We start from the raw sequence: 22,956 nt of genomic DNA on the forward strand, positions 1-22,956 counted from the left end.
AGACTGCATCCAGGCACTCTCAGAATGACAGACAGCTGATCAGATAATTCCTTAACCCAAAGGAAAATAAAATACTCATGAATTTTCATACTGCATAAAGTCATTACAAAGAGCAAGGTTGGGAGTACGTGGTCTCTGCCAGCGTGGGTGTACTGTTTGGGTCCCTGTACTTGGCACCATCTACTGCACCCATCACTTGTCTTCTAAGAAGAGATTAAAAACTGAAGATCTGAGGACAGGCTTTCACTAGATTAGCTCACAAATTCTCTTTTGCTTGCCGATCACATCAATTAAGCACAGAGCAAAGAGAAATGCACTGACTTGGGATGCGGACAGCCCAAGTTCAAGCCCCTGCATCACTTGATGCAAAGTAACTGGAATGAGAAAATGTGCTTGAGTCAAAAAAGGCATCTTAATTGCAGTACCCTGACACTTCTGATTTCATGGAAAGGAAGGAAAGCAGAGTGCATTCAGACTGGTACAGAGTAAAGTCAGATTTCAATCTCTGCAAGTTACTGTGAGCACAACTGCATTTCTCCAGTCAGCTCGACACTTCCCAGCAGAGTTAGCACAGATAAGAGCACCTGGGACTAACTCAGTCTTGCCAAGTTGCCAACAGTCACATTGCCCATATGTCTATATAACCTTCTTTGGCTTCGTTTGCCTTTAATGTCCCTGAGTGAATAATCACAAGGACTTTTTCATTGCTGGGTCAAGCACTTGTCTGATTCTTTGCCAGCAAATCAGGAAATTCATCCACTCTTTCAGGTATCCAGGGAAAAATGCAGAAAAGCTCTGGAGAGCTTACTGGTACTCAGCTGGATTTTGTCTGAGTCCTCACTGGGAAGTGGGAGGGTTACCAGCTTGAGTGAAAGCAGAATATGGGCTCCGAGCCATCACCAGCACAGCCAGCTTGGAAACATCACTGCACACAAGCAGGGGTTTTCTGCGTGGGCACAGGAGGAGTGAGACCCAGGATTATGAGCAAGCAGGAGGCAACACATACTCTGCAATTTAGGCATGTTACCAGTGAGCTGGGCCAACCCTGCTGCTTCTCAGCACTGGTCATGGAGAAGCTGCTTAGGTTTGGTCAGCACAAGCAGGACCACTGGGCAGCTGAGTTACATCCTGACCTCGCATCTCAGGACTAGACCTCGACGCCAGAAAATCCTATTCCAGCCCTTGCCTCTACAGCAGCAATAGCTTAATCACAGCAGCTGTCTCACTTGCAAGAGAATAATAAATCAGCACAGGTGATGCAACATTCACCATCAGAAAGCCACTAGCGAGAGAGGCCAACGCCATCAGCCTGAATACTATCTGTTCAGGGGCAGCTCCTCAAGTAAAATATCAGGAATCTTGTTTAAAGAATGAAAACAGCAAGAAACAAAAGTGATTTGGTTGGTTGGTTGTTTTTTTCCCAAAAGATATCCTTAGCTGATGTCAGGCAAATCTTACCCGATGCCCTGCCTCCCGGAGCAGCTTTCTCACCTCCAGTCATATCCCCTCAGGTGGCGCTTAAAAGTGAGGAATTAAGGTCACAGTGCCAATGTATAATATGTTGGCAACAGACCAAGCACTGTAACAGAGAATGCATAATGTAAAATGAAGAAAGACTTTTTTTGTATTACATTGTCTCAGGTTGAAAAATATGAGGTTTAATTCTTAATGATGGTATGGGTAAAGTGATTTGCCTGAATAGCCTGTGCATGGCACACCCTTAGATGAAGGCTTTGAGCATCCTGCCTCACTGCTCCATTACCTTATGGAAGTAAAAAGAAAAAAAAGCAGCTATTAATAAGTCATACACACAGTATATTCAGGGTGCAGAGGAGGAGAGGAAGAGGCATCACACTACACCTTCAGAGACACAAGTTCACACTCCCTCAAAATCCGCCTCCCATCAATCTATCCACAGCGATAACCACACTGCTCTTTACATTTCATCAGATCAGAAACTTGCATTTTAACTACACTTCAGCAACGGACTAGCGAAGTTCAGGTGGTTCTCAGACCTTTTGGTGCCTCATGCAAACAGGAGCCAGCACTTCCCTATTCAAAGACAACATGCTGCACATGTATTCACTGGTCTCTGGCAAGCAGAGAGGTGCCAGGCACACCCCTGACAAAATTCATCAGACTCGGCTGGCCTCAGATTCTCATACAGAAAGGAAAGAGTTAACTCTCTTGCATTTGTTCTTGACGAGCGTTTTGGACTACATTTTGCTATGGCACGCAATAGCCGACCTCTCCTCATCTCATTAAGGCTGTACTGATGTGCGACACAGTCACAAAATACAATTTCACTCTTAAGTCTTGCTTTATTTTCATTCAACGCTATGCCAAGCTCAAATTTAAGGAGGTCACAACACCTTCTCCAGCACAAACAGAAGTGAAGAATAACTTAAAAACAAACTACAAACCCAAAATGTTATTGCACTTTTCCTCTCTCAAGTCTAGCACTGTACAGTAACAAAAAGTCTGGAACATTTCCACAATGAAAATATGTAAATTAATTACCCTCTTAAGTTGATTGATGCAAGTTATTTTGGTTGAGAACAATGCAAGTCACCCGCAGTTTACAAAACAATATGTCAATAAAATGAGCTAGACCTGCTGAAGAAAATATTTGTTGTAGCCTAAAGCTATTTTTGCACATGCATAACCTTGAATTACAGTTTTTAGAAAAAAACATACCACTTCCACGTTCTGATTAGCAACTAGTAAGTTGAGACTTGCTTCTCCTCAAGAACTAAGGCATCTATTAATGTACCAGACAAAAATATGCCAAAGAAGGTTACAGAAAGCATATTATCATCCTTCATGATCCCAGCAAATGAGAAATGACAAAACTGAAAAAAATTTGCAGAAAAAGCTTTTTTAAACCAAGAAAATAAAAACGCTTCAAAACATCCAAGTGTTACTCTCTCAGCATGTTTTCTCCTCCTCCAACACCCCCCCCAGCATATTTGCATGAAGAAAAAAAATAACCTTTACAAACAAAACATCAGTAGAGATAAAGACTCGCTTTACATCAAACCTTTAAAGCACTTCATCGCAGCTGCTTGCTGCTCCAGCCTGACCTCTTAGCCCCACAGCTACTCACCCTGGCCAAGAAACAGGACGGAGGCCGTGCTGGGGAGGGCAAGAGGGACCCATCAGAGGTGTTGGTACAAAAGGGATTCAGGGCTGGAGACGATGAGACAGCGGCGGTTAAAGTCCTTTCACGTTGTCTGAGGTGTGACATACCTATAGCTATCCATAAGATGCCAACGGTCAGGACCCGCAGGTACATCACCTCCCGAGGTGTGGGTAGGACAAGTGGGACCTTCGCACTGAGGAGCCCAGCTCAGGTCTTGAAACCACTACACAGCGATCCCATCAAGATCAAGGGCCTTGCTAGTTTGCTCGTTTTAAGACTTGGGCAAGTTAAAATGATTCGTAAGTACCAGAAAGCTTCAAATATGCAAATATACACTGCAAAGAATCAAAACATTTACCCAACACCTGCTTGCTGGAGGATTTAACTCAGTCAACAAAATTCTTGGGTAAGTCCCTGTGGAGTACCCAGCTTCTTGTCACCATCTCGGTTTCTGGGAATGAAGGTTCTGGGATTTCTGTCAGAAAACTGTCTCCCAGTCCTATCTATTTCTTGTGTTAACGTTCAAGAGCGAGATGGGAGAAAACTGTGAAGTTTCACATTCCTCTACAATCCAAGTTGCTGGAGAAAGCTCACGTTGTCACCTCCTCCCTCCTTTCAGAGCTTTTCCTGAGACAGAGCTATAGGAAATCTGGTTTTGTTCGCTCCCCTGAACTTGCAGCATCCTGTATTACAACCTCTCTCGAGGATAATTCTGGCATCACTCGGAGCTGCTTGCTGTTCCCCAAAAGGACACCAGCCACGAAGGGGAGCGGGGGGGACAACCACCAGCCCCACCAGCCACAAAGCTCCCAGTATCAGCTGCAGAACAGACCGTGGGTCCTGCTAACTTCACTCTGCAGCTGCTAGGAAAAGTATTTCAGCTGCTGATCTGCATTACATTAAGTTGTTGCCCTAGAAACATAAGTGATATTACAAATTCAGGCTTCAGAAAAAATAATTATATTTCACAAAAACTTTGCACTTCTCGCTATACCTTCCCCCTCCCCCCCTACATCTTAAAAGGCCTAAAACCCAATAAATGCAAATAAAATCACAGAAACAACATGAAGAAGCCTTCCAATTACAGACAGGGAGCAATTTCCAAGCACTAATATTACCTGCATCTTATTGGACATCATATTGAGACCTAGCAAACTAAAACAGTTTTTGCAATGGAGTTATATTATTCAGGTCCAATTAACAGTGGATGTAAAACCGAAATGAGATAAACACCACTTTATGCTAGCAGTCTTATTGAGTCTGTGACATTACCAAAGATCAAAAGAAGCATCTTAAGCAAGCTATTCTCACTGCAAAATAAATAAATACATTTTAATGAGAAGGAAAATATCCTGTGTGTCAAGAATTAGCAACTTGAATGTGGAGCAAGTCTGCCTGACTGTAATGGAAAAGAGGCCTTAAAAACATCAGATTAACTAGAAGCTTGCAACAACAGCTCACCCTATCATTTCTTAAAGCTCAAAATACAGAAAGAAATGTAAACTAATATATATTCTATTTCTGCAGGATACATATTTCTTCTACTCACCTTCTTACAGATGGATATTACTTCTGCATAGGTGTGTTATATCTCTGTATTTCTATTTCCAGAAAGTAATAAAAAAAATCGTATTAATCTGAGGCCAGCTCAGAAACAGGGAGAAAAGAGTCCCAAAAGTCACCTCCCCACCTCCTCCAAACTTAGACCAGATATATCAGAATGAATATGCTAAATTAGAAAATCCAAAATTTTAAAAGGCACATGTGACGTGATGGTTTTTCACTACTTTTGTAGCATAGGGAAAGCAAAGAGAAAAACTTTCAATCTCTTTAAAGAAAAAAAAGTCTTGAAAAATTAATTCCAAAGATGACTGAATAAGATCACAACTTACGGGTTATACCTTTACTGTACAAAAAGCAAGACAGGAAAAACAACCAAAATATATTTTGGAGTTGTTCTCAACCACTGACTTGCTAAGGCTATGAAAGGCAAAACCAGGCAACAATCACAGAAAGGAAGGAAGCCTTCAACATAACTGCGACCTGCACTTCCATTAGAAATACCCGTACCACACCAAAGTACGATCCACACCAAAGCATGCAATATAATTATTCTTTATCCATTGAGCTGATAATGACTCCTCCTGAAGTGAAATACTCTTCTGGAGCTCTGCTATAAAACTAATGATATCACAGACTCCAGTTTTGCTTGCTTCATTTTCATGAACACGACAAGTATTTTCCCCTTTCAATTTTCGGCTGAGATTTTACAGTAAAGCTAAAATTTCTCTCAGACAGCTTCATCTCATACTAGAGATTTTATTAGGCCAGTTTTTCACTTGTATTTGCACAGTACCACCGAAAGCCAATGTTTTTGCACAAACATACTTCCATGCTTACAACAGGAAAAAGAAACCAATCTGATGCAGGAGTACCTAGCCTAAAGAAGCTAATGCCATGCGAGATGAGGGATGTTTCCAGCTGGATGCTACAACCACAGGTTGAACACAAAGCATTGATGAAGAGGCAGAAAAAAGAAAAAGGAAAAGGCATGTCCTTTTTATTGCAAATTCATTGCAACAACTAACAAAGCCACAAAGACACAAAAATATGACACTCCAAAAAATCAAGTTTATTTTGACAGACAGCTGTAGGTAGTTCTAAAATCCCCCGCAGGACAGGCTGCAGGAATGAGATCCTGGGGCAGAGACAGACTGCCACACCCCTCATCCATGCCTCTAATAGTTTCTTCAATTTATGACTTGGATTAATTTATCCCAACACTTCTATGGATTCATTCCATAACTTGAAGACGACTGGACTTGGCTTTTAGTCCCAGTCATTTGGCAAGTCGACTTTCATCGCTCCTGCAACTGATTCCGCCATACAACTGTGTATTAAATGAAGAATGATTTCTTCTCCAAAACTACCCACTCCAAAACACAATCCTGTAACACACCAAGAAATTATTTTAATATGTCATATCCCTTTAGTACTGCATCACTAGTTTTATATACCTCAAGAAGACTCTAGAAATTGTTTGTGTAACTTCCTTAGCCTGCAAAGTAACAGGATGACTCAGTTTATTTATTTACATTTTGTGTAATTTGGCATTTGAGCCCACGGAGACATTACTTCGTTGTCATCTCCACTCAAATTCTGCCTTGTTAGCGTCTAGAGAAATCAATGCCATGAAGCACTTCATTTTTATAACTTCATCTTCTTTCAACCTTGAGCTTCATTAATGTGAAAACTAAACAGTTACACAGCTCTCTGTCTCTCTACGTGTTAAGTAAATTTATACAGATATAAAAAGAGAAAAATTAGGTGAGGATGCTTGTTAATTCTGTGCACGCACACACTTATTTTTTCTTAAAGTCTCCCATTCAAGTTTATGGAACTTTTTTAAACTGTTTGGAGAATACCTACAGGTCTTCATCTGCAACAATCATCTCTTATTTCTTTTCACCTAAAGAATGGAAAAAAATATTGGAACAGTTGGAAAATGGGAGAAGTACACTCTTAAGTTTTAAAATGTTCCTAAACAATTCCATTTGGGTGAAAATCCTTTTCTGTCAAAATCAAAGCAACCAAAGAAAAATAAGTAAAAATTTAGAGGTTCCAAAGCATTTTCACTTGGGATTTCTCATATCTTCCACTGAAACAGCAGACTGAGCTCCCCAGCGTGCTCACAAGTCTCCTCCTGCAGCTTTGTAACCACCAGTCAGCCCCAGAGCGCTCCTGGCTGACCAGTACCAATGCATATCCCACCCAATGCTGTCATTTCACCAGCATCCCATTCCTGTGCAATAACAGTTCAGTTCTTCCAGTTATTTCAAGTTTCCTAGATTGAAATATCACTATTTTAATCCCTCATTTAATAAGCACTAGTCTGCACAAAGATAGGTTTGAAATTTTTCTTCCTAAAAAACAACAAAAAAAAAGGATGGTTACTGCTAATAATTTGATTCTTTTTTATATTGACATGTCCATATTCTGACCCATTAATTATTCTCCTCTTCCATTAGCCCTACGATGTTTCCTAAAAAGCTAAGCTATATGGTCACACCCTTCCCAGCAAGCCCTTTCCTATACTACCTTATGTGATCCCCAGATACACCATGATGACCGCTGACTCCTTTCAAGCACTCAAAATCCCAAGAGCCAGAACTTCATTCATAACCACATAACTAAATAATGAGGTTTCCCAGTGCAAAATGGAAGCACAAGAACTCTCCCATTTTGCCCTGCCAAACTCCAGTCCCTCTTTCAGTGACCTCCTCATTATGTGCAAAATAATTGGACTCTTACCCTTGTGTTCATCGGGGAGAGGGAATTGGTGTCATCACTTGCTCATCATGCAAATGCCTTTCTGCGGGTCCCAAATCAGGGCACCTCGATTCCTGCGCACACCCCAGGACCACAGCCCTGCGCAGGGGGGTCCCGCGGTCCCTCCACCACCCACGCAGCAGCACCGTTTGCCTTGCACAGAACACACACAGAGACGGTGCCTCGCACCAAGGTCACCAATCACATGTGCAATAGAATAATCTTGCACAGCCTCATTTAATCTGCTTTAGCCCCTCCATCCATAAAACCCAAAGACAACGGGTTTGCCTATTTCTGCCTGGGAATGCAAGGCTGACACCAGCTTTATCTTTATTTCCAAAATCAGGATGTAAGACATTTTCTGCAATTTTGACTACACATCCAGTACTCTTTGCTTTACACCACCAACCCCTGATTAAATCACCACCTCTGCTTCAGCATCTTTCTTCCAGCCTTGCTGTGTGAGAACTATAAGTCTGTCTAGGGTCTTTCTCAGCTCACTGACCTACTTACCACCACAAAGACAGGCATTAATAGAATTTTCTTTCTCTTTTAATTTCTGCTATTTTTTTTCCTTTCTAATTGCTGCTTTCCAACTACGGAGTCCCTGCAAGTTAAGTGTGCTTACCTTTGTCAAGAACTTTCATCTAAAAACTACTTTCACAAAACACAACACCCACATGCTCTCAACAGCAGACATCTCCAGCAAAGCACATTAGCAACTGCTAACCATTCTGGGTCTCCAAATTAAAAGGAACCTAGTAGTGATGCTGTGTCTCCTTTTTTTTTTTTTACCTGTAAAGACCTTTTTTTACTCTTTTCATGCACCAATATCCTCTTCTAACAGACACTAGTGTGGTGGCATTACTGGAGGTCGCTAAGCCCACCCAAGATGATAAGTGGGGAATTTTTCTCATCTGATTTCAGCCAGCTAGAAGTTTTGTACCTAATCTAAGTTAGTCAACTCCACTGCCACTGTAATCAGTAAGAGTGGCATGAATCGCCCATCCCAAGTGCCTTGCCAGATACCTGGGAAGGAAGGAAGGAAGGAATCCCACCTGGAAGTGCTTATCATTAACCATAGAGGGAACCTCTGCTACTAGGCTGGGGTGACCCTTTGAACGAGGAATTCCTCTATCTCTAGCTCTGCCGATGATAAGGAGCCCAGGAGAATTGTCTTCTTCACAGAGGGGGTGCCAGCTCAGAGCCTGGACTCGGATAAACTGCACCTCTATGAAGGCTCATGGGTGACTTCTGACTACCTTAAAATCAGGATCTCTTTTCTCCGGAGAAATGCCACTTAATTACTTTTATGCTGCTATTAAGTGTCTCTTAAAGGAAAGGGAAGAGTAGGAGGGAAATCTTGAGTTAAATCAACATGCACAGCACCCTAACCAACATGACTTACTTCACTCCCACTGCAGAGCAGGGCCAAGCTTGCACAACGCACAGTTAAGGACATAGCCAGGGCTTGCACTGCTGGAGGGACTCAGGAGCAGCAAGGCAACAAACTGGGATTTCTTCTTTGCTCTCTTTCCTTATGTACTCCCTGCTATACACATAAATACACACTCTGCACAAGGACAGTCCAAGACAGCGCAAATTAAATCAAGTGACAAGAGGAAAGAGAGCCCCAAAGGCTGAAACCACAAAGCTTTGGTTTTCAGAGAAAATGCAGGTGATTCTTGCTTCCAGCTGAGCTGGATTAACAGAAAAAAATGGTGGCAGCAGAAGAATGCGATTCCAAATTATCTTACACCCATCTATGTGTTCTTCTGATCCTCGACAAAACCGGTGAGCACATTAGATATTGGTTTAGATGGAAGGAAGTCGTCTATCAGCCAGTCTACGGCAAAAGGGAGAAGAGGGTTATACCCAACACAAAAGGGGGTAGGGGCCTGCAGTACCACCAAACTCATCTCAGGACTGGTGTCCTCCTGGATCCACCAGGTCCGTATATTAAGTTAAAAGCTCCCACCCAAAGGAAACCATGCAACTACTGTGTAGTGTCCTCTTCTTCTTGGGCTGAACTGCTGAGTGTGGTCTGCTGCTCATCAAAAATCTGAGGACAGCTGGGTCCTGTATCTCACTCAACCACTAACCCTTGTGTGGCCATGGAGCAAGTCAATTCATCTGCCTCTGCCTTGATGCCTTCATTTCTAAAACAGGAGTAAGGATCCTGTCCTTCCTCATGAAGCCTTTTGATATTTATCAGTAAAACAAACATGTTTGTGGGCTGAAACTGTGTCACCAGTACGTAAGTGCAACCAAGCCTCCAGAAGGGGCTGGCTGTGAAGACCAGGGAGACCACAGAGATCGTAGCAGTTCAGGGCCGTTTAGCAGCATTTTGACTCATTACCAGTCATTCCTTTCAGACTGCTCCATAAGCTGCCTCCTTTTAAACGTTTGTCTTGTGAAACACCCCCACACTGAACAACAAGATACCCTAAATGCTTTCTGGGAACTCATTAGAGAAAGCCATCCTAGAACAAATCAGAATCCCTTGTCTCTGCACAAGTCTGACCATTTAAATAAATGAGGTGCGAGAGCTTGTTGCTAATCTCTCCCTAGGAGATACAGCTTTGGGACTTACTGATGAGGGTGAGACAAGCCCAGCAGGCCAACACCTGCATTGAAAACTTGACCCCCAGAGACTTTGCCGAGTTGTACAATCCAAGACCTGAAGGTGATGGGCAGTCACATCCCTCTCCAAATGAATTTGGGAAATACTCCCAAACTTGTTAGAGTCTCAGGATTTCCACTTTTCCTCTGTTTCTTGTTTCAGTGGGAAGAACCCTGGCACATAGACAAGGATGGTAAAATGGTTTCCTTGGGGAACTGTTGGTCTGCAGACTTATTTCTTCATTCCATAACTACTAAGTGAATATCTCTGGCTGGATTTGAAAGTCTGGATATTACAGAAGATGCCAAACCTTTGTATGTTCACAACACAGCCAGCGATGAAGTCTGCTCCACTCAACGTCCAAACTCTTAGGGAAGAAAGAGTTATTGGTTTTGGAAACGGTGGCAAAACCCACACTTCTCATTCCTGTTGTTGTCCCAGTGACCCAGTGTCAAAGTCAGCTCATGAATGGCCATGAAAGAGATGCTAAGAGCTAAAAAAGAATCAGTACAGGAAAGCAAGCTAGAAAAAGGTTTTTCTTTAAAATTAACAGATTGACTGATAGTTTTAAAACCCACAGTCTGGTGTGTTTTTAGCTTAATTCTGTGGGTTTGTTTGGCTCATGATAAGATAACATTACTTCAAATGAAAGGCTCTGACTGGCAATGGGAAGGAAGAGATGAGCACAGTCCATGGCGTTTCTGCATCTAGATCTCAACAACCTCCCGACTCCTCTCAGCTGCACCTGGGGTTCAACTGCTTATTCCAGCAGGTCAAATACCACCATTTTCAAGGCATGGCATGCAACTCTGCATGATGGTTGGTTTTAAAATCCTGCTCTGTACATAGCAGCTGCTCAGCAACCACTTTGCAAAGGGCTCTGCTCCCATCTCCACCCAGGAGATGAGCTTCAGCCTTCCGTCATTGCATCACCCAGAGAGAAGGAAGGAAAGAGGCAACCAACCAGCCCCATCTCCCTCAGGAAACATGTCCAGAATTAATCCAACTTTGTGATTTTCACAGGATCTCAATCCTATGACTTCCTAACAGGTATATGAAAGGGAGATACTCTCAAAGACTTCATTTTTCCTTTGGATGTGGAACCTCGCGCTGATTTTATTATGGCATATTTGATCAAATGCCATGCCACAGGCAGCTCTGGCTTTAGAAGGCTGTTTTGATAGACCTACAGCTGAATATTACTGCAGATAAAGCTACCCTAAAATCCAGCCCTGAGCTGTCACTCCCATTACACTCAGAACTGTATAACCAAGCGAAGCCTTAAATTACAACCCAGGCTTACATTTTTAAATATTTGTTATAGTTACCCCTGGATACTTTGCTGTGAAACTTGATCAATGTGTTGATATATGCAGAGATTAAGTCATCCAGCCTCTACTGGCAGGGAAATGAACACTCACGAGAAGTCACTTTTCTTTTTGTCTGAAACCCAAAGAATCCGATTCTAATCTCAGCTTCACTGTGGTGGATTGAAAAAGACTCTACGAATGCCAAGAACTACTTAACCAAGAGGACAATACAAACTAGGACTTCTGCTAACCTTCAGCAACAAATATAGTTATGCTGTCAGTACAATAAAGATAGCCCACGCATAAAGCGCACCCTGAAGGTGGCCAGTCCTATTATGAATAACTTTAAAACACGTAAGAGCAACATTATTTAAACGCTGTAAGGATGTACCACAATAACAGCCACAATCCTCAGTGTACACACGCACTGCACAAGAACTCCCACTCCACACAGGATAACGACCTACATAATTTCTGCTTAATGATTCCTATTAGAGCCGGTGCGTATCTCCATGTAACCCCTGAAGGGCATCTGCAAGAACGGCCATGAGCACAGCAACGCTCCGTGGCCGTGACAAGCTCCTCGCCCAGCCTGCCTTCTGCACACTGCTGCTGTGCAAGCCCCCGGCCGCCTGGGACCACCACCACGTGTACTTGGGCTCACAAGCTCCTGCCTCAGCGGACGGCTGACCTCTGGCTGCTAGAGAGCAATTTTGGTCCTGATGGCGATATCTGAACAACCCTCAAGATGCAGGGTTGATACACCCAGCAGGACTACCCAAACGAGTGATGATGCTCCTAAGACACCAGCAATGCATCAATTGGGAGACAAATTACTTTTGATGTAAAAGTCATGCTGGCACATGGACTGGGGATGTCTCACTGCGGCTGAGCACTGGGGGAAGAGCACACAGTGCATGAAAAATGACAAAAGTGAAAAAGGTAAACTATATGCACAAGAGATCGTTACAGGATGCTTCAGATTCCCCCCTCTTGCCAATGACCCTCTTGATCCAGATGTGTGCCGGGCCGGTACTCTTGCCAATGATCCTCTTGATCCAGATGTGTGCCAGGCTGGTACGCTGGGCAGACTAGCTCCTTGCAGGGCATACACTGCAAGCAGACTGCGATAGCTCTGTTACATCTGCAGGAGTGATGGAATGCTAAATTCATTTTGTAAATGCTTGGGCTAAGAAGTACTTGCACAGCAGAGAAATTATGAAGCCAAAAGAAAATGTCTCAGAAGAGTCAGTGAGAGAAGTGATGTGAATTTCTGCAATAAACACGCTCCTTTAGCTTTTGTCTGCCTATCACAACAATGACTTATTCAAAGCTTCTGGGAACAGGTAGTAAAATTCCTTTTATTATTATTATAATCATCTTAATTTTTACAGATAAAACAACAAACCAATAACATAAGGGATGAAACATGCCCAAAGCTACCAACACTTTGAAAAGAGCAGAATCTGGTTTGGTCTCAGCCAGATCCTTTGTACATCATTGTCTCCCAGAATCTATGTGCAGACACACTTTCTGCTTGCACGTACAGTTAGCTAATGAAAAACTAAGTCTGAAAGTACATTTTAGGCTTGTCAATCTAAGAACACCAAACAAAGACATTAACTATGTTGTTTTAACCACGCTGAAAATCTCACGTATTTAAGACAGCTTCAAAAAAAAAAAAAAAAAACAACCAAACAAAAAAACCCCCCCAACAATCCAGTTAAGGTAAAGGCTAATATAGCTAAAATTCCCTATCCATCTTTCTCCCTCTCCCAATTCCCCAGCCAGGTACCTAGCATAGTCCAAGACCCCAAAACTTCTATGTTCCTTCACTGAGTCACCATCATCAGAAACCTGCACCCTCCCACTGTTTCTTTTCCCATCCTTTGCTCCTCAGTGTTTGTTAACCCACACCCAGACATGGAAGCCACTCCTTACCCATCTTGAAATCCTCTCTCTCCTCCCTTCCGCTTTCTTCTTAGTCTTCCCACACTCAGACCCTACATCTGAAAATTTTAGCTGTCACTAAAAAACTCCAAACAGAGGGAAACAGCTCTGGGAAGGCTGTTCCAGGATGCAGCTTCTGGAAACAGCTGAGGAAGCAGAGAGAAAATAAAACTCCTCCTCATCCTGCTGCTTTAACATAGTATGCAGGTCTTTTCCCCTATACCCTACTAATCCATAGGGAATAACTGCAGGCTTCATTTCCAGCAGGGACCTTCAAGCTCTCTCTGTCTACGTTATCTGCTGGTTTGCTCCAAAGCAGAGCCCAAGCATGCACCGTGCAAGCTCAGAGGACGAGGACCCCCGCGTGAATCCAGCTAAACCTCACCACGTAAATTTGCCCGAAGACAAACCAATGCCAAACAGAGACATCACGTATTGGTGAGATTCAATTCTCAAAGCCCCATCAGCAGCGTACACGCCTCGCCATTCATTCCTGACCTCACGATATGGCTGCAAAAGCACACAGAATATTTGGTTATAGTCCTAATGATCTGTATCACAATGCTTTTTCCTAATGCAATAAACCACACCAAAGGAGCCTTGTGGGCATCTTTAACTATTCCCTGCACAAACCACGCTGGGTAAAGAACCTCCCAAGCAGATGCTGCCGTGTGAAGCGGAGGGAAGCGGGCCAGCAGCCTGCTGCAGGGCAGCACGGCAGACCGGCGAAGCCCCATCCAACGCATCAGAGGTGATCCAAAGCTCACACGTCATTTGAAGAGAGCTGTGTCCACACGTGGAAGGTCAACAGCAAGACTTTAAAACCAGCCTGCTCCATAAAAACGCACAAGAACTCCAGCATTATCCAACCTCCGGGCTCTGGGCAAGCGGCAGAGGTGCTAGGATGCTTTACCAGCACGCAGCCCCTCGTCTCCGTGCCACCCCTCGTGCCACCCTCCGGCTATTCCGTATCTGATAACATTGAAGTCTTTTGGCCCCTGGAAAGTAGCAGCTGCCTTTTCACTCTGCATCCTGGCCCGGAATGAAAACCTCCAGCTTAAAAGTAACAATAGTAATAATTATTATTACTGTTGTTCCACTTAATCCTCTAGCTTCTTTGCCAGAGGAACATTTCCTTTTGGGTAGCACAGGTTTTTTCTAGGTCCGGACCACTACAATAATATGAACAAGCACTATCAAGGGCAAAGCAGGAACAGAGAATTACTTTTTTCCCAAAGTGCAGGAACAAAGAAAAAGGACGGTCTTTTCCAAAGGAAAACAGCAATCAGGCTTCCTTGAAGATCCTAACAGCAAATAGTGGTTATCTGAATTTTGACTAAAAAAAAATCACAGCAAGCCTCTGGAAAAAATGCCCATGTAAAACCTCAGCTCTGGGTTTACCAACTGCCAGCATAACCATCATATATACACTGCACTGCAGTGAAAAACCATAAAGCTAGGTCATCCCAACACAAGCTGGCAACTCCACCTCGCATGCAATTACACCACAAAGATGCAGCCATGCAAGCAAGGACTTAACTCACCTGACCACAGCATGAGCTGCCGTTACTTAATTGCCACTTAAAGGATACGAATGAAAGAATTTCAAACACCAGCTTTCAAAAAAAAAACCCAAACAACCCAAACCCAAAGCAAACCTACCCCAAACATGTAAATGTCAAAATTATTAACTAATTATTTAAATATAAAGTCAACAAATTATTTCACCCTGTGGCAGAACACAGAGACATCCTCTTAAGACTCTGGGTGCCGTGTTTTGTTTAAGCAATATGGGACATAATCATGTTTAATATTAAAAAGATACCAGTGCAACACATCTGATAGCAAAACTGACATTTATACTGTCATTATATGCAGTTGTCACTAAATTTAATCTGCATTATCACAAGAAGTGCTCAGATGGTTCAAAGGCAAAAATATAATGTATGTTCAATGTTATTTAGGAATATTAATAAGCTCCTTTATTTTAAGATGTAAAACATTAATAGTTGTTCTGAAGAGGGCTCACTTTTAACCTTTAACAATATTCAAGTGGCTGTAATTTTTATCGGATTGTTTGGATTCTGATTTAGCTCAAGTCCTGAAGCTACAATTAAACTTACAGCTACCTCCTCTCACTAGGCTTCCTCCAACAGCTGGAATAATCTTTGAAGTCTGCAAAGACACAGAAGAAATGTTATTTACAGCCAGTTTGCACAGTGCAAGCAGAGACAAGTTGTGTTGTGCATTTCCAGGGCTGGTGACAGACCATTTCTCACCAGCACTACAGGAAGTCATCGAAACTATTTTCCCCTCCCCAGGCCCTCTACAGGACCAAGCTAAGAAGCTGGAAATGCTGCAGGGCAGGATTTTAAGTGCCCTGAATGGCCCCAAACCAACTCTCGTTACAGTCAGCATTAAACCTCACCACCACCTCCACTGAAAACAGAAGTGGCCTAACTCAGCCTGTTGACGGCCACCTGCCTGGAAAGCCCAACGCATCTCAGGATGGGATGCTAAACCCATTTAAAAATAAAAAATCATTTTAAAAATCACAGACGCCTTTTAAAGCGGAGTGAAATCCACCCAGACAGTAGGGAAGGAAGGAGGATTTCAGGCCAGAGGAGCCACCCCAGGTGTTGCCGCATCTCTCCGACCAGCTCTGCAGCGGAGGGATGGAGCCGTGGACTCTGCGGGAGCGGAGAGGCAGCACCACCGAACCCCTGCGGCAGAGGCTGCGCCGCGTTGGCACGCGTGTCGTGATCAAGGCAACGCTCGCTGATGTCAAAGGAAGTTACGCTCACGCACTGAAAGCCGTACAATTAGCAGTGTCATCATCCAGGAGAAAGAAATAAAATATTGTTTCCTCCCAGGCAAAGCCACTGGTGTTTTTCGTTTGTGTTAGCTTGCTGTAAGTGCCTGCAGGGTCCATGCTTTGATTTACTGTGGATGACGGGCAGTACAGGCACAGACACGTTTAGGTATAATTATTTTACTAGCCGGGCTTTTGCACCAAGAACAGCAGCAAAATCAACAACAGCTCAATAAGATAATGGAGAATTTTCCAACACAAAACCCTACATCCCTCACATCAAGGTCTGCTCTTGATTCTTTCAAAAAAAAAAAAAAAAAAAAGAGTGAAATCAGGAGGTTTTGAGATCAGGGGTAGCCTTGCTACTAATCCCATAGAACACCAATTTCACCCAAAATTACTTTGTATTTTGCAGTTTTCATACGAAGCTAAGCAAAAAACAAGCTAAGAACAGTGTGTCTCTCAAACCACCACATGATGCATATTCTAGTCCAGGACCCAGCAAGTCCTGCCTCCAGCTCCCTGCTCAGCCCACAAGTCCAAGCATTAAAGAGAATCTGGTACTTAAGCTCTAGACAACTCACAGAGCAAAGGATACATTAATGGTTATCATCAACTCTTTCAATTGCACTTATAAAAAACCACCAACAAACCCAGAAGCTGGAAGTCCCTGCAGATCCCAGAGCAGAGGTCTGAACGGCAGTCCAGCAGGGTTTGCTCGGATCCCTCTTCACAGCACTGCCATCTTTTGCATCCTGACAGTACTAACAGTGCCCAAAACCTACTTGCCATTGATACACTCATCGAGATTTTAACATCACTAGTACGACTTCAGGGTTTGACTCAATGCCTGTTACGATATCTATTATTTTTTTCTACTGGGACAAAATGAGGCCTATGCACTTGCCTAAATGACGTGAGAATTAGGACTGTTTTGGTTTAGATACGTAAATTCTCATAGCAAACAAACTAAGAGACACTAACAAGGTATAATTTATAACTGTTTAAGATATTCTCCTTATTTAAGTCTTATTTAAGGACATAAGGATGCACACTGAAGACAGGCTACTCAGTTCCACAGTAGTTTATATTTTCATCCCTTTCATCGTCATACATGAGCAAAATAGCTAAAAGTCTGGGGTGAATGCAAGGTAAAAGAATGTTCTGTAAAAGAAAACTGTCTGCACTGGAATTACAGACACCAATGTGTTTCCACTGTAAAAAAAAAAAATTAAAAAATATCAGACAGATCCAAATACCTCAATCCCAGTCAACATTTTTGTCATATATTAACAAATCTTCTTCTATGCTGTTGAATATAATAAACTGAAGCAACGCATTCCTGTTGAAAAGACCAGTTTTATTACATGGCCATGACCTGGACCAGCTTTCAGCCAGCACTGATTAAATGCAAATTCTGATATTCTGCACCACACACCTTCCACATGGTAAAAAAAAGAAATATTAAACACTTCCCATTTGTTGCTGTCATTTAACATAAAAAAATTATATGGATGCTGGATATATGAAGTGTCTCTGAGAACAGCTCACTAGATCACATATGCATAGAAAACTCAGTGTGTACGGGCTAAGTAGGGTTGAATTAATGAATGGACTGTTGCTTCTCATATTGAACGTCTGTCACTGAAGCGATAATTTGCAAATGCAGAAGCAGGGACTGGGGGATGCACTGGCTGCAGCCACTGCCAACTCCCTCCACTGCAGTCTCAAGAAGCTAATCTTGCTCAGTTCAGAGTGCTTGATCCGTGCTCCTGGGAGTGACCGAGGGCATGAGCAACGAGACAGTCAGCATGTCTCCACAGTCGGGATTTTATTTCCATTCGTATCTACCCTGATTTCCTTCCCAGGAATGCTGTGCTTGTGAAAGGCACAGAGTGACACCCTAAGAGACTTAACATCTTCTCTGCACTAACAGTCAGTCTGAGTGGCAGCAGAAAAGCAAAAGCTTCCCTAGAGCATACACCAGGATTCCCAACAAGAAGGGACAACTACTTCTGGATTGAAGCGTTGGCCCGTTGTCACCCATGGCAAAACTCCCACTGAAGTTAGCACAGCCAGGATTCCACCTCTGTTGTACTGATTTTGACCCCCTGCCCATTCTGCCTTGGGACTTCCAGCCAGCATAATAAGGGTCTTAACAGTGCCAGCAGCTTTTGTTTTATGAACTGCAGGCAGAAGTCGTGAAACCTTTCACATAAGCAACCAAATACTCATCAGACAGTTCAGAAATTTAAGACAGAGCCGAACTGTAAGGGATTCAAACCTGCATCCAGAACTACGATGTTTTGCATTGGCACACCATGCTAAAACAAACCTTATCCTAACCAACATTCTGTCCTTCAGAAAAACCTGACTGTAAATACAAGTGGTATGAGTGCAGTTGGCATGTGTCAGAAGACATTTGAGAACTCAGCACAGAAATACATCTGTAGTGGAACAGCAGCTACAAACTGCTCCTAACAAGCAACGGCTAAACACCCTAACTCCCTCCTAATTGCTCACTTCATTGTATTTGACAGAATCCATCAACCAGAGCACATCATGTCACAACAGCACAACTTGACAGCAGGAACCGTGACAACATAACCTGGTGGAATAGAAGGCCCTCGTGTCAGAAACAGAGCAAGCTGGCAGTTAGGGAAACTGGAGGGGTTATAGCCCATCGTTGCCCTGCGCACACAGGGTAACAACACCGTAACATAACACACGGTTTAGGAAGCATCCTGCGCACCACTGGCACACAGCTACAGAGCGCACTCGTGAAGATGCCAACAGATGCTATGTTAAGAATCAAACTTAGAAAAAAAAAAAAAGGAGCAAAACTAAAGAAAAAGACAGTACGATTTGCTGCATCAAGGCAAGTACAGCCAACCTGCTGATTTTCTACAACACTAGCACCACCAAAGGATCAGGCAGAGGGATATCCATAGTTTCCAGCCCTGCAGTACATTGGCTCCTACCTGGCTCTCTCAACAAGACTCCAGTGTTTCTTGAACACAAAGATTACGCCTGTAAGTTCTTTCTCAGCAGCACTCTCCAAAGGCAAGCTGGCTCTGGAGGGATCATTCCTTCTCTCCTCGCATCCACCACCAAGTCCCCCCCAAGCAACAAAAGTAACTTTTTGTTCACTGAAGGATAAGCCCTCTGTATGTCAGCAGGAAGAAAAAAAAGGCAGCCAAGAACTAGCCAGGCTATTTTGCCTTGTTCTGCTTTCCCAGCTAATACTTATACCCTCCCCGCAACTGCTCCGGACTAGGGATAAGCCCTCAGCGAAAGCCCAGTCCGGGCAGCGACTAGGAAATGGTGCAGCACTTCTGCTCGGCATTTCTCATAGCTCACCCTCTCCTGATTTTTAATTCCTTTGCTGAGAACTCAAACCAGATTTCATAAAGCAAAGCATTTGGTAAATGAGAGATAAGTTAAAATGCCTGTGCCCGTGGAGAAGACTTTTTTTTTTTCCCTTTCTTTCTGCTGGACAGAGATTGGTTAAGGATCCGCGAAAGCCTGATCAAACGATGCACCTCACTAAGCCTGTCTGACAGTGCTGCAAAGGGAAAGCAAATGAGTAAGAAGGAAAGCATGCATTTCCTCGAGTCTCTTCGTTTTAACCAACCTTGATGCTTTAGTGCCTCTGCCGGGATGCCAGCCCTGACTTCCCTTTATGTCCCATTTACTTGCATTTATTTTAATTGGATCTGGGACTAAGGACACTAGGCAACCCTTAATCCTCCCAACAACAAAGCAAGGGCACGAAGCCACCACGAACAATACCCCAAAAAAAGAGGAAAAAGACACCCACTGATGCGTTTCTGGGGGCAGCGCGGCTCTCTTTTCCTCCTGCAAATAATCCAGCGGGGTTCCAAAAGTGGGCAAGAAGAGGCTGGATTATTTCCTTTAATAGCAGAAGTTAGAGCTGGGAGAGCCACGTTTAACCCCTCCCCAGCCGGAGCAGGTTCCCTCCAAGCGCCTCCCCACGCATGCCCCAGCCCTTGCACACACACACACACACACACACAAACACACACTTACACGGACACACGCCGGCAGACACTCACACACGGTCCGAGTTTCGGGCGTCCCGGGGACGCTGCGGGCGGTCCCAGGGCATCACGGAGGGGCTGGGGACCCTCCTGCCTCTGCCCCGCGGAGCCCGGAGCCACCAGCCCCGGCAGAGCCCGGCAGGAGCCGGGTGGGGGGACACGGCTGGTCCCCCCCGCTGCCCCCAGCGCCCCCGCCCCGGGGCTGGGCGCTTCCCCACCCCCCCCCAACCTCCGACCAGCGTCGGTGCCTGCAAATGGGGAGGGCGAGGCGAGCCCTCCGTTCTGAAAACATCTGGGGGGGGGGGGGGGGAAATACAGAGAGAGATCAAAATACGAACAGGCAGGTCCTCCGGTAACATCCCTCTCTCCCCAGCCCAAGCAGCTGCAGCCAGTCCCCGGGCTCAGCCAAGAGCAACTGCAGCTGAAGAGCAGCGACAGCCACGCACACCCCCTCTTTCCCTCGCCCGATCCCTGCGACAAAAAAAAAAAAAAAAAAAAAAAGGAAAAAAGAAAAGAAGAAAAACATTTAAAAAGCAGCGAGGAAAAAAAAAAATTAAAAACTGAAAACACAGTTCTTGCCTGCGTGCCAGCTAAAACCCGGTGCGAAGCGGGGAGCGAGCCCAGGGGCAGCCGCCCGCCGCTGCACCTTGCTGGGGCAAAGTGGGAGAGCAGACCCGCCGCCGGCAGGGAAGGGAAGGAAGGGGGAAAAAAAAAGGGAAAAGGGCAGGGGAGCGGGGGGTGACCGTGGGACACGGGGACCGCGCCCGGCCCCGCTCCCCCGGCGGAGCCCCCACGGCGGAACTTTCCCCGAGTGGCGGCCGCAGCAGCCCCCCCCCGCCCCCGCCGCCGCTCCCCGCCGAGTTTACCCGGCGGAAAGTTTCTCCGCCGCCCCCCTCCGAGCCCCCTCTCCCCAGCCCCAGGTGGGTTTTACGCACCGGCCGGCTCAGCTCCGGGGGCTGCCCCGCGGCCTCCCGCGCCGGGTCTCCATTGCCTCCCCGGGCGCCGCTGGGGGGCTCCGGCGGGAGGGAAGAAGGGGAGAAGGGGAGGGGGAAGAGGGGGCGATCCCCGCCCGGCCGCCGCGCCGAGCACAGCGCAGCCTGTCGGGAGCGCGGCCCGCGCCCGCCTCCCGGCCCGCGGGGAGGGACCCGCCGCCGCCGCCCGCCCCGGCCCCGGCTCCGCCCGCCGCGGGGCTCCCACCGCCCCGGCCCCGGGGCAGCCGCCGAGCCGCTCCCGGCAAGTCTCAGCCTGTCCCCCCTCCCCGGGGGACTCGCCCCTCGCCCAAGGTCACCCGCTGCCGGGAAGGCGCCGGGTGTCCCGCTGTGTGTCCGTCCGTCCGCCCCCCCCCCGCTCCCCTCGGGGGTCACCGCTCCTCTCCTGCCGTCGCCGGAGGAAGGCGCTGGCCGGGCGGGCATGCCGGTTCTGTGCTCACCGCCAGCCTTGCCCGGCTCTGAGCGGCTTTCCCGGAGCCCTGAGCGGTGCGGTGGGAGGTGGAGGCGGCCGGGGGAGCCGGGTAAACCCCCCCCCAGCCCGGGGTGAGCGCCTTCGGAGCAGCGGGGCGGGCTCCTGGGTACCGGCGCCATCGGCACTTGCCTGTTCGCGGAGTTGTGCTGCTGGGGGGTAGGTCTGCGAGGGTCTCTGACACCCCGCTAAACAGCTACACCTGCCCGAAGAGCTGCTCCCTTTGGCTTTCTTAGCGGGGAAATACGTTTCGTGCCTTCCGCGCCTTTGAATTGATGTCCGAGTTCCCGTTCTGCCTGTTTTAATAAGATGATGCGATGAGGCACCTGTTTGATCTTTCTTTCGGTTCCTTCTCTAGCGGGGGAGCCCAGGCCCCTGCCCGACCAGCTATCTCGTGCGAGAGAAATCACTTTCACATCCCTTTTCCTTTTTTTTTTTCAAACAGTAGCTACCTTCAGCTATTCCCTCCTCTCCGAGAGCTTTGAAGTGCTGCTGATTTTGTTTGTTTTCTAGTCTGCTGCTCTTTCACTTCGTCCATGCCTCCCACTTGGCTGCAGGTCACAAATGCTAAACCGAAGTACAGGTAAGAAGGTCCCCGTGAGGACCAGCAGCGCAGTGCCCTTCACCGACTCCATAAAACACTCACGTGCCCCGGTCAATCTGCTGCTGTAATTTAGTGTGAAGGTGAAAAAACAAGTGAGCGAACAAAACCAACCAGCAACTCCACGCTAATCACAGGGACCAGGCTAATAATCACAAAGCAGGAGGACATGGTCTGCGCTGTGGAAAACGAGAAGGAAAATAAATACAAAAACTGCTTGTAAAATTTACCAGCTGAAATCGGAAGTTCTGCAATGGAAGCGTGTAACAAATACCAGCTTTGTCTAAAATCTACAACAGAGTTAATGATTTTATACCCACCACCTGGTTGCGTTGGTCATGGAAGGTGATCTTGTGCAAGTCGCCTTTCCTAACAGGTTGTTACCAATTGCATTAAAAAGCTATCTAGAAGTCACAAGAAAAGATCAGAGCCTTACTGTGTCACTCGCTAAATAAACACAGCGAGGAGATGTCCTATTCCAAAAAGCTCATAATCCGCATCGACAAGACAAATTTAGAGTGGGAGGAAAGTGTATTATGCTGCAGATGGTACTGAGAAAGAAACCAATTTGCCCAAGGTCATGTAGGAAGTCTGTGGCAGAGCCAAGAACTAAACACAACTCTCCTGAAACCCAGTCTAAAAATAGTGCTTGATAATTGCACATAAACTC

General features: G+C 45.5%; 1 protein-coding gene across 7 annotated transcripts in view; it reads right to left on the bottom strand.

Annotated features, from left to right (window-relative positions):
- FAT3 (FAT atypical cadherin 3) overlaps positions 1 to 21,215 on the bottom strand; it is a 427,681-nt gene extending 406,466 nt beyond the window's left edge. For all 7 annotated transcript variants that reach the window (XM_069808410.1, XM_069808407.1, XM_069808409.1 and 4 more), the window contains exon 1: positions 21,163 to 21,215. The gene's annotated coding sequence lies outside the window, so the exon portion shown is untranslated. The remainder of the gene's footprint in view (positions 1 to 21,162) is intronic.
- Between the last annotated feature and the right edge of the window lie 1,741 nt (positions 21,216 to 22,956).

This window comes from Haliaeetus albicilla, chromosome 20 (assembly GCF_947461875.1).
Source record: "Haliaeetus albicilla chromosome 20, bHalAlb1.1, whole genome shotgun sequence".
Taxonomy (NCBI): Eukaryota; Metazoa; Chordata; class Aves; order Accipitriformes; family Accipitridae; genus Haliaeetus; species Haliaeetus albicilla.